Source organism: Capra hircus, chromosome 6, assembly GCF_001704415.2.
Source record: "Capra hircus breed San Clemente chromosome 6, ASM170441v1, whole genome shotgun sequence".
Taxonomy (NCBI): domain Eukaryota; kingdom Metazoa; phylum Chordata; class Mammalia; order Artiodactyla; family Bovidae; genus Capra; species Capra hircus.
In genome coordinates this window covers 45,969,649-45,982,486 of record NC_030813.1, presented here as the reverse complement: position 1 = coordinate 45,982,486, position 12,838 = coordinate 45,969,649, and the positions used below count along the sequence as shown (strand labels likewise).

Genomic DNA, 12,838 nt, shown 5'->3' with positions numbered 1-12,838 from the left:
AGTCCTTTGTCATAAAAACAGCTCTCTGACTGAGGAAGGGAGTGTCCCCTAAGAGCCAGAACCAGCCAAGAATCAGAAATAATGAGCTTGTTTCTTAGCTATCCCTCTGGTTTCCTGTATAGAAATAAAATGAGGTTACTCGCGTTCGCACCTTAATCCCCCTTAACATAGCTGCTCCGGGTGTCAGCGTACAATTTCCAACAGCCTTTTTCTGAATTCTCCTCCTCTTCCTTCCTCGTCTTCTCCTTCTTTAATTCCTTGCATTTCCCTGGAGTTTCCTGCACTGGCAGCCTTGGCTTCCATTCCAGACTGGAAGGATTACATGATCCCCTTGATACAAAGGGTTACAAGATTCCTTTCCTGCTTCTCTCCAGTGATAGGGAGGAAAAAGCTCTGCCTTGGTCTTTCATCCTAAATTCCTCCTTACTCTCTATGTGCTTGAGGTACTGATGTGCTGTAGCCTTAGACTTGGCTGGTGTCCGAGAATCTCCGTATAATATCTTGTGTAGGATTCCAAATAGAAGTGAAGTGAAGTGAAGTTGCTCAGTCGTGTCCGACTCTTTGCCATCCCCTGGACTGTAGTCTACCAGGCTTAAATAGAAAAGACCTCCTATTTTCTTGGAGTTCCTGCTGTGAGTATGGCATCTAAAAGCCTGGTTTTACTCTGAAAAATGTCCGCCACTCCTTTCTTGGCACTTTAGAAAACATGTCTGCTTATACAATGACAACAAAATGATTTGGTTATGCAGGGGTGGGAGGGAAAACCGACAAAAGCATCCCCAAACAGCAACAACCCATGTCAAACCGGAAGCAAATGCAAACAGGAGCATCCCTTCTCCTTATTATATAGAAGGAGTGAGATTCAGCAAGGAGCAGCCCAGGATTACTTTAATTCAGCACTTCTCAGTGAGGGTATTGCAAGAAGTTGAGCTACCTGGGTCCCTGCCTTCTAAGGGCCACTAGTGCCCTCTTCTCTTTCTCTCCCTTTTCCAGATACTGAGAGAGCCCAGTTTCTGGGCCCAAACTTCCAAATATCATCCTCCATTCCAGGAACAGTACCACAGTCCCCCCAAACACTTGGCCAATGTTTTGCACTAAAGAATGCAAGCAAGCAAAAACTTTATATTCAGTTCCCATATACTTTAAAACTTTTTCACCATGTTTTTACACATTCATAGTAAGACACTAATTTATGGTAAGGCATTTATGGTAGACACCAATTCTACTGGGCATTGGCTTGCAGAGATCACCCTGCCAGAGCATTACTTCCCCTGCGCTTGGTTGGGTAACCTATCCCAGTCCAATCCAAACTTGACTGATCAGCTACTCTCCTCCCAGAACTGACCACTCAGAACTTGAAGCTGTCCATGAATGACAGCTCCTCCTGCTGAGGACGCTGAATTATCACAGTCCATGCCTTTCCCAAAGTCTTTGACTCCTCATTTCATTGAGTTAATAATCTCTTCAACATCACCCCCATGCAATGATCCTTTTTCTTATACTAATCACAACTGGCTCTTGCTAGCAGCCAAAAATTCTCGGTTAATTCATCGCTTTGATCCCCATTATCCCTACCACCACTTTGCTCTTGTGGTCAAGTGGTAGTTGATGAGGAAACCACCAGTGGGATGAGACATTCCCAAGTGAGATGACCAAGCAATGACCTCTCCGTCAGTAGCATTCATGGCTGCCTTGCTTAGCAGGGATGAGAGCAGCCAGATCATGGTCCTTCTTCATCTCTGGAAAAGTCCACCCTGACTGTGAGCCAGAAAAAAAAAAAAAAAGCCTATGCTCATAAATTGGCAAAATACACCTCTTGCTACAAGGGACAAGATTGATTCTCGGGATGGGGCGGGGGGCAGCCTTTTGGATAACTTCCCCTAAAGCTCTCTGCATCTCTTTGTCTCTCTGTCATCTTTACAGCCTACACCAACATTGTCCAGGCCTCAAAGATACGCTGATGAGCTGGTTCTTTTTTAGTTCATTAGCTCTTCTGCTGTATTAGTAGATTATCAAAAGCAGTTTCAGTATGTCATAAAATCTGTTTGGTATTAACTTGATACATGATGCGTTTTCTCCATCCAGCTAAATAGTTTCCTTCAAATCTGGACCAGATGAGCATCCTGGGACTTGCATGAGCTCATATGTGTGTCTGCGTGGAATGTAGCCCTGGGTCCCCTTGGACGTGTGCAGCATGTTTTTGGCCCAAATGGAAACATCCTTAGGCACTGATGCCTCAATTAGGGGAAAGATAAAGACACAGGATCAGATACGGCATCTGTAAAATGTTAATATCCTGGGTGATGCACCCTAGTCAAGTTTATTTTTCAGTTTTGTTTGATGGCTAGTTTAGGCAAAATCGTGACGTGCGTGAAATTGCCGTTGTTTAGCTCCCTTTGGGGATAGCCTCTCAACCCTGCCCCTGCTGGCTGTGCCTTGTTGCTGCCTTAAGCTCACCCCAGCCCCGCGGAGCACTCCTGCTCCTCCATGCTGTGCATCTCTTTGGAGCACCTGTTATGTTCTGGGTGTAGGGGAAGGGGAAGAATATGAGCAACTTCACTTGCAAGGTATAGAGGAAGGCACAGAAATGGGAACAGATGCTTGTCCTACTGCAGGATAAACGTGTGATCAGGTGCTGCTGGAGCAGGTGAAGGCTCCAGGCTGCTCTGAGGGAGGGCCTGCCTGGAGAAAGCACAGAACACCCAGGAGTTAGGGCTGCTGCTGGCCCCGCAGGCACCTTTGGGTGAATAAGAGAAAGGCACTCCTTCTGACAAGAGGCCTCTCTTGCTGGGCACACAGTTGCGCAGGCCAAGTGTGTGCATTTAGTCCCCACTCAGGCTCTCACCTAGGTACCCTAGTGACATCAGCAAACTGCACAGTCCCCAGAAGCCCCCGAGGGGACCCTGTGTGTTTCAGTTTCCTAAGGGCTGCTGTAATAAATGATCACAAACCAGCTGGCTCAAAAGTAGAAATTTATTCTCTCTCAGTTCCGCAGGCCAGATGTCCAAAATCAAGGTGTCGGCAGGCCTCACTCCCTCTGGAGGCCCTAGGAGAATCTTTGCCAGGCTCTTCCAGCTCCTGGTGGCTCCACACGATCCTTGGCTGTGGCTGCATCATTCCAGTCTCTGCCTCTGTCTTCCAATGGCCTTATGCTCCGTGTCTCTGTGTCAAATCTTCCTCTGCCTTTCTCTTCTAAGGACACCCATCATCGAATTCAGGACCACTCTGTGGATGGTGACTGCATGAAATTAAGAGACTCTGGCTCCTTGAAAGAAAAGCTATGACAAACCTAGACAGCATATTAACAAGCAGAGACATCACTTGCCGACAAATGTCCATCTAGTCAAAGCCATGGTTTTCCCAGTGGTCATGTATGGATGTGAGAGTTGGACCAGAAAGAAGGCTGAGCGCTGAGGAATTGATGCTTTTGAGCTATGATGCTGGAGAAGACTCTTGAGAGTCCCTTGGACAGCAAGGAGGTAAAACCAGTTGATCTTAAAAGAAATCAACCCTGAATATGCATTGGAAGGACTGATGCTGAAGCTGAAGCTCCAATACTTTGGCCACCTGATGCAAAGCGCTGACTCATTGGAAAAGACCCTGATGCTGGGAAAGACTGAAGTCAGGAGGAGAAGGGGGTGACAGAGGATGAGATGATTGGATGGCATCACTGACTTCAATGGTTATGAGTTTGACCAAACTCCAGGAGATGGTGAAGGACAGGGAGGTCTGGCCATTCATGGGGTCACAACGAGTCGGACATGACTGAGCAACTGAACAATAACAACAAGGTAATACAGGATGATGCTATCTTGAGATCCTAAGGTTAATTATAGCTGCAAAGACTTTATTTCCCAATAAGCTCACATTCTTAGGGCCTAGAAGTTAGGACATGAACTTATCTTTCTAAGATTCACTATTCAACTCACTTCACCATGTGAAGAAGGGAAGGAATGAGTTTTCAGACAGTAGGAGCAGAGTCTGTAAGGCAAGGAGGTGTTGGGGGGCATGCTGGGTTCTGAGAATGGCCGGGATGACAGGGTGGGGGTTGCTGAGAGCAGAGGCCAGTCACAGAGGGCTTGTGTGCCATCAGCAGCCCTGGACTGTGCCCTGGTGGCAATGAGCAGGCTTCACATGGATTTCATTTTACCTGAGAAAGATCACTTGGGCTGAAGGTTAGGGAAGAGATTGCAGGAGGGCAGGATGGGCGGTAAAGAATTTCCTCTCAGAGGGTGTTACTCCTGTTTCGGTGAGCTGTTCAGTGGCCTGATTCAGAGAAGAGAAAGTGATCTGGTGATGCTGAGGAGAGGGGATGCAATACAAGGATTCGTGACTAATGTGAGCTTAGTGGGGAGGGAGTGAAGAATCTGGACATTCCTGAGATTTCTGTCAATATCTAGCCCCAGCACGGCACTACCCTCTCTTCCACTTTCGCATGGCTCCAGACCTGTTAGCAGGGCTCCATGTACACAGCCATTTGCACTTTAGAACTTGAACACGTGTTTTTAAGAAACTGACCTTTGAAGCAAAAGACCATACTGCTGTACTGGGTTGAATAGTAGCCTCCTAATTTATGTCTGAATGTTGAGGTTTAAGCCAACTTTTTCACTCTCCACTTTCACTTTCATCAAGAGGCTTTTTAGTTCCTCTTCACTTTCTGCCATAAGGGTGGTGTCATCTTCATATCTGAGGTTATTGATATTTCTCCCGGCAATCTTGATTCCAGCTTGTGCTTCTTCCAGCCCAGCGTTTCTCATGATGTACTCTGTATAGAAGTTAAATAAGCAGGGTGACAATATACAGCCTTGACATACTGCTTTTCCTATTTGGAACCAGTCTGTTGTTCCATGTCCAGTTCTAACTGTTGCTTCCTGACATGCATATAGGTTTCTCAAGAGGCAGATCAGGTGGTCTGGTATTCCCATCTCTCTCAGAATTTTCCACAGTTTATTGTGATCCACAGAGTCAAAGGCTTTGGTGTAGTCAATAAAGCAGAAATAGATGTTTTTCTGGAACTCACTTGCTTTTTCAATGATCCAGCGGATGTTGGCAATTTGATCTCTGGTTCCTCTGCCTTTTCTAAAACCAGCTTGAACATCTGGAATATCACGGTTCACGTATTGCTAAAGCCTGGCTTGGAGAATTTTGAGCATTACTTTCCTAGTGTGTGAGATGAGTGCAATTGTGCAGTAGCCTGAGCATTCTTTGGCATTGCCTTTCTTTGAGATTGGAATGAAAACTAACATTTTCCAGTCCTGTGGCCACTACTGAGTTTTCCAAATTTGCTGGCATATTGAGTGCAGCACTTTCTCAGCATCATCTTTCAGGATTTGAAATAGTTCAACTGGAAAACCATCACCTCCACTAGCTTTGTTTGTAGTGATGCTTTCTAAGGCCCACTTGACTTCACTTTCCAAGATGTCTGGCTCTAGATTAGTGATCACATCATCATGATTATCTGGGTCGTGAAGATCTTTTTTGGACAGTTCTTTTGTGTATTCTTGCCACCTCTTCTTAATATCTCCTACTTTTGTTAGGTCCATACCATTTCTGTCCTTTATCGAGCCCATCTTTGCATGAAATGTTCCCTTGGTATTTCCAATTTTCTTGAAGAGATCTCTAGTCTTTCCCATTCTGTTCTTTTCCTCTATTTCTTTGCATTGATCGCTGAAGAAGGCTTTCTTATCTCTTCTTGCTCTTCTTTGGAACTCTGTATTCAGATGCTTATATCTTTCCTTTTCTCCTTTGTTTTTTGCCTTTTTTTTTCCACAGCTATTTGTAAGGCTTCCCCAGACAGCCATTTTGCTTCTTTGCATTTCTTTTCCATGGGGATGGTCTTGATCCCTGTCTCCTGTACAATGTCACAAACCTCATTCCATAGTTCATCAGGCACTCTATCTAGCAGATCTAGGCCCTTAAATCAACTTCTCACTCCACTGTATAATCATAAGGGATTTGATTTAGGTCATACCTGAATGGTCTAGTGGTTTTCCCTACTTTCTTCAATTTAAGTCTGAATTTGGCAATAAGGAGTTCATGATCTGAGCCACAGTCAGCTCCTGGTCTTGTTTTTGTTGACTGTATAGAGCTTCTCCATCTTTGGCTGCAAAGAACATAATCAATCTGATTTCGGTGTTGACCATCTGGTGATGTCCATGTGTAGAGTCTTCTCTTGTGTTGTTGGAAGAGGGTGTTTGCTATGACCAGTGCATTTTCTTGGCAAAACTCTATTAGTCTTTGCCCTGCTTCATTCCATATTCCAAGGCCAGATTTGCCTGTTACTCCAGGTGTTTCTTGACTTCCTACTTTTGCATTCCAGTCCCCTATAATGAAAAGGACATCGTTTTGGGGTGTTAGTTCTAAAAGGTCTTGGAGGTCTTCATAGAACTGTTCAACTTCAGCTTCTTCAGTGTTACTGGTTGGGGCATAGACTTGGATTACTGTGATATTGAATTGTTAGCCTTGGAAATGAACAGAGATCATTCTGTTGTTTTTGAGATTGTATCCAAGTACTTGAAATAGATGGGGAAACAGTGGAAACAATGTCAGAGTTTATTTTCTGGGCTCCAAAATCACTGCAGACGGTAACTACAGCCATGAAATTAAAAGATGCTTACCCCTTGGAAGAAAAATTATGAACAACCTAGATAGCATATTCAAAAGCAGAGACATTACTTTGCCAACAAAGGTCCATCTAGTCAAGGCTGTGGTTTTTCCAGTGGTCAGGTATGGATGTGAGAGTTGGACTGTGAAGAAAGCTGAGCGCCCAGGAATTGATGCTTTTGAATTGTGGTGTTCGAGAAGACTCTTGAGAGTCCCTTGGACTGCAAGGAGATCCAACCAGTCCATTGTGAAGGAGATCAGCCCTGGGATTTCTTTGGAAGGAATGATGCTAAAGCTGAAACTCCAGTACTTTGGCCACCTCATGCGAAGAGTTGACTCACTGGAAAAGACTCTGATGCTGGGAGGGATTGGGGGCAGGAGGAGAAAGGGACGACAGAGGATGGGATGGCTGGATGGCATCACTGACTCGATGGACGTGAGTCTGAGTGAACTCCGGGAGGTGGTGATGGACAGGGAGGCCTGGCGTGCTGCGATTCATGGGGTCGCAAGGAGTCAGACACGACTGAGTGGCTGAAATGAACTGAACTGAACTGAATTTATGTCTAGGGCTTCCCTGGTGTCTCAGTGGTAAACAATCCGCCTGCCAATGCAGAAGACACAGGTTTGCTCCCTGAATCAGGAAGATCCCCTGGAGGAGGGCATGGCAACCCACTCCAGTACTCTTGCCTGGAGAATCCCATGGACAGAGGAGCCTGGCAGGCTATAGTCCACGGGGTTGCAAAGAGTTGGACATGACTTAGTGACTAAACGACAGCGACAATTTGTGTCTGCTCAGAACTATCGTATGTGACTTTATTTGGGGTAAAGTCACAGGGTAGGGCATGCTGGATTAGCGTGGGCCCTAATCCCATGTCTGGTGTGTGTCTAAGTAGAGGAACACTCAGCACAGTTACACTCAGCAAGAAGCCATGTGATGACAGAGGCAGAGACTGGAGTGATGACTCTAGAAGCCACAGAAGGCCGAGAACTGCTGCCAGCCAACAGAGGCTGGGGAAGGCAGGGTTCTCCCCTGGGGCCTTCGGAGGGTATGGAGTCCTGCTGACACCCCCCTGAACTGTGAGAGAATGAATTTTGCTGTCTGAAGCGACCCAGTTTGTGGCGGTTTGTTATGGGAGCCCTAGGAAACTAATCCACCTGAGACGGTGGGATTTCCAGACACTGTGGGCAGTCATGAGGAAAGATGTTTCTGTGAGCTTGATGTGATGCAGAGGAAGGCGCATGGACCTTGGCATCAGGACGTAACCATGCCTGTCACTGTGCCGTGAGTATCAGAGAGACTTTCATCTCACAGGAATCTTACGAGGATTAGATGAAACAGTGAGTGTAAATGTCTATTGAAACACTGTTTAGGATGGTCAAAAAATGGGCCGGGTAGTGGTGGTGGTGAGAAACAATAAATTGTGGCTGTGATTTGTGGATATTGTGTACTATAAATTGGAATTAAAGGAGGCTGTGTGTATGTGTGTGTGTGCATGTGTGTTTATGTGCACAGATACTGACACACTCCTTATAAGGTACCATCTATGATGTAATCTGGAGAAGACAATGGCACCCCACTCCAGCACTCTTGCCTGGAAAATCCCAGGGACGGGGGACCCTGGTGGGCTGCAGTCCATGGGGTTGCTAAGAGTTGAACACAACTGAGCGACTTCACTTTCACTTTTCACTTTCCTGCACTGGAAAAGGAAATGGCAACTCACTCCAGTGTTCTTGCCTCGAGAATCCCAGGGACGGGGAAGCCTGGTGGGCTGCCGTCTATGGGGTCGCACAGAGTCGGACACGACTGAAGCGACTTAGCAGCAGCAGCAGCATGATGTCGTCAGAAGAAAAGTAGCTGAGCATAATCTACCTCCCATTAGAAAAATTAACATATCTATGCTTGTGTGTGTACGTATGTTTCTGTGAGCATAGAGAGATACACAGTCAACCAATGAAAATTGTTCCCCCAAGGAGTGATAATGATCAACTTTTAAAGGAAGAACATCCATGGTGGGGTGTGTATACCACTCCCCCACCCCACCCCTGCCACACACAAACGCACTCAAAGCTAGTTTTGTTCATTATCTTTGTTATCCTATTGCTTTTCCATGCCACTTTTCTTCCCGGTCTACAGTCCTACATCTTGACAGTTAAAGGTAACAGCTTCTTTTGTTTAAATGAAGCCTTAAAAAAAATTCCTTCCATTCAGAGCTTAAGCTCATTGTTGTTCTTTTTCTCCCCTCTCAGGAGCTCCCTCCCGGAGTGATCTCCAGGTGGAATGGGATGGGAGGTGATCTTTCCGGGTCCCATCCCATCCCATCCCTGGGCATCTGGCGCAAGTGCCTGTTGGCGTATAGCTCAATCATCTCGTTTCTTGATTTGTGGGCTCCTCCTGCAATAGTTAGACACGGCTTACAGATTAAGCCACCACCACCATCTGCAGAAGTCCATGGACCTCTGTGTTCACTCATTATTAAGATTCCTGCACTCAGAGACCTCCTGGTCCCAGTGTCTCCAGGCATCTTCTGGTCTATCTGTACGTCCACGTCCCCTCCGTGAAGCTGCACAGAAACTCCGGTGCACCAAGCCATGGGAACTGGATACCCGCTCCATCTGTGCGTGTCTTCACTTCTGTCAGCCCCCTTTCAACCACCTGTGGGTGACACCTTTCTCATGGGCACCACAATAAACACAGGGCTCCTTCGAGGGATTTCCAGCCGTCTTGAGCTGCACCCTGAGGGGTGAGCAGCAGGCCCCTTGCACTTGGAGTTCCCGGTTGCTCTGGGTTTTATGACTCCTCTCACTTCCTCTCCACCTAGGTTTCTACCTTAAGTTGGGGGATCCAGACAGTGCCCCCAGTCTGTCCTCTGGTCTTTTTCCTCCTCTTGTCCCTTCTTACCTCTCCCGGGATTTGGAAGGACTCTCTCTCTTCCCTTTCTGCCCTTCTGTCCTACTTTGATCCCTTACCCCTTTATCCTTCCATAACCTCTTCTGGAAAAACCCAAACAAACTTTTCTGCCAACCCAATATTTGCCCTCCTTTTCCTGAGGCAAAAATTGAGAAAGGGCTGTAGGAAGAGAAAGGAGACCATTGAAAGTTGAAAACACATTGGCAAGGTTTTCCTAAACGTTATCCCTTCCTTATACCCACCTCTGAATTCTTTCATTAATAATTTTAGTGGATTGAGGACTTCCTAGGTGGCTCAGTGGTAAAGAATCCTGTCACTGAAGCAGGCATGGATTCAATCCCTGGTCTGGGAGGATCCCACACGCCACGGAGCAGCTAAGTTCATGGGGCACCAATACTGAGTCTGCTCTATAGCCCAGGAGCCACAATTACTGAGCCCGTGTTCAGCGGCACTGCCTGAGCACCCTAGAGACACTGCTCTGCAGTAAGAGAAACCACCACAGTGAGAAGCCCATGCACCACAAATAGAGAGTAGCCACCTGCTCGCTGCAACTAGAGGAAAGCCTGGACAGCAACAAAGACCCAGCATAGCCAGCAAATAAGTGAAATTATGAAAAAAAGAGGGAGGGATATATAAGAATAAATACATAATGTTAGTGAATTGAATGGTGGTCCCTGGGAAAGATATGTCTGTATCTTAATCCCTTTGAATGTGCCTTTGAATGTGACCTTGTTTGGGAAAGGTTAAATGTAGTTGTAACTTAGTAAAAGATGTCAAAATGTGATCATCCTGGGTTGTCTGCTAAGTCGCTTCAGTCGTGTCCGACTCTGCACTACCCCAGAGACGGCAGCCCACCAGGCTCCCCCGTCCCTGGGATCCTCCAGGCAAGCACACTGGAGGGGGTTGCCATTTCCTTCTCCAATGCATGAAAGTGAAAAGTGAAAGTGAAGTCGCTCAGTCATGCCCGACTCTTAGTGACCCCGTGGACTGCAGCCAGGTGGGCTCTAAACCCAGTGACAAATGTCCCCATACGAGACACACAGAGAGAGAAGAGCAGAAGGCCATGTGAAGATGGAGCCAATGACTTGATGATGCAGTTACAAGCTAAGGGACATGAGGAATTTCCTTGGAGCCACCAGGAGCTGGAAGAGGTAAGGAAGAATTCTCCCCTAGAATCTCCAGAGGGACCACAACCCTACTGATACCCTGATTTTGACAGTCTGACCTCCAGAACAGTGAGGGAATAATATTCTGCTGTTCTAAGCCACCCAGTGTGGAATAATTTGTAAGGCAACTCTAGGAAACTAATACAGATGGATAATGAGCATGAAATACTTTTGACATTAATATAATAACAAGAAAGCAAAGCACGGCGCCTGTAGAGGACTTGGTGTGTGGGAACTCTATTCTAGTAACTATTTTTGTTTTAATGGGAGCCGACAGCCTTTTCCTGTGCCTCTGGGGACCAAGCTGTCTTGACCTTCTTAGCAAGTTTGAAAATCCCTTCACCTGTTCTCTTTGCTAATATAGCTATTCTTTCTGTCACGCCTGTGAACACCCGGGACACTGACAGAGTTCAGAATCGCTGTCTCTAGATACTGATCGTGCAATAAAAATGGCAAGCTGATTAGTCAGCTGGGGAGGAGAAGCCTTTTTCCCCATTATAAGCATGATCTAATGCTGTAATCACCTAGTCTGCAGCCAGCAGCCAAGTGCTTGTGGTCAGGCCGAGGCCCCACAACAGGTGAACCCTGTGAAAAGGCATCCTGCTACATGGTTTCAGCTGTCCTGTAGACCCGCCTGTCTCATTCCCTGAAATGTAATAACTACATAGAACTCATATGTCCCGGAGTTTATTACAATCTCCAGGGTCATCTTTAAAAAAAAAAAGTGAAAAAAATAACTCCAACTTCCAACACATAAGACTCCAGGAAACCAAGGAATCTGTTATGGACTGTAGACATAGTCTTGGTGGCTACTTACTTTCCATCAGAATGGTGTCGCTGACCTCAAAATAGACCCAGTGTCTTCCTTCATCCCCAAGGCATTGTTTTCTGGCTCGACTTAAAATTTGAAGGAATTTCAGTGCACAGAAGGGAAACTTAAGCTCAGAGCTGGCCATGACTACACCCAAGACCCTGGGCTATATATCCCATGCCACGCAGTCCCTACTGCTGCCCTTCCTTGACACAGAATCCCAACATGTTGCTGAGGACAGCTCTCTTCCCTCCTCACCTCAGAGGAGCTCATTATGACCATGTCTTTCATCCCCACTGGCTAGCCCCAGGGTCCTCTTTCCTCCACTCGACAAGGGGAAGGAAGCTCCATGTCCATTCATATTAGAACAACTCCCCACTCTTCTCCTTCGGTGTACACAGAACTTAAGAGTCTCCTTGTCTAGGCTTTCCCAGTTCAGAATGGAATCTCCTTTCACACAGATAAAAGCCCAATTAAGTGTTTTTCCCCTTCGAGAAAGCCTTGGCCCCCACAGACCAATTCGGGTTTCTATTTTTAGCAGCACAAAGAATTGGCAGAAGCTTCGAAATTACAGTCTCTCCTTAAAGGCTCTGAAGAGCCTAGATCCAATTCTGAGATAGAATCAAAGCCCGCATATGTACTGAATTCCCCTTCCTTTTCCTCCAGCCCATAGGGAACTTGGTCTTTATACAGTATTTGAGGCATTTCTTGTTCCATGTACCAGCGCTGCGTGACTTGGAAGAAGATTAACTTGTCTGAACCTCAGACTCTCTATCTGTAAAATAGGATTAATAATACCTTTTGAACAAGGTTATTGTAAGATGATTTAAAGAAAGAACTTGAGAAAATTATTTAGCATGGCGCCTGGCACTAAAAAATATTCAAGAAACCCTAGACTCCACTTCTTCCTCTCTTTATGTGATTAAGCAGTGGTTTGCTTTGTTGTCTTACACATGTATTGTAATGTAGTGCTCAGGATGATATAAAGTTTCAGAAACTAGTTAACAAAGATGCATTAAGCCTCCAGAAAAGCAAAAATGCCCTGCTTTATTGAACATCCTTTTAGCTCTGTCTTTGTACGGTAATTATTCAAGATTAATATTTAGGTGCGGAATTGGCGGGCAAAGCGTACAGACATTTGTAGGACTTCTGCCACATGCTCCTGAATTGCCCTCCAGAAAGTCTGTTCCAGTTTACATTCTCCACAGCACTTGTGTCAAAGTGCCTTTTTCTTGAAATCTTGAGTTTTACCTAAAATGTATTAATCTGACAAGTGAAAAAAAACTATCTCACTTAAACTGGTCCTTAAACTGATTTTCAGACCTGGAAAACAAGGATTAACTCAAGTCC

At 45.9% G+C, this 12,838-nt stretch overlaps 1 long non-coding RNA gene across 1 annotated transcript in view; it reads right to left on the bottom strand.

The window, feature by feature from the left end:
• LOC102184606 overlaps positions 3,029–12,838 on the bottom strand; it is a 29,365-nt gene continuing 19,555 nt past the window's right edge. The window contains exon 3 of the long non-coding RNA XR_310071.3: positions 3,029–3,225. This is a non-coding gene — a long non-coding RNA (uncharacterized LOC102184606). The remainder of the gene's footprint in view (positions 3,226–12,838) is intronic.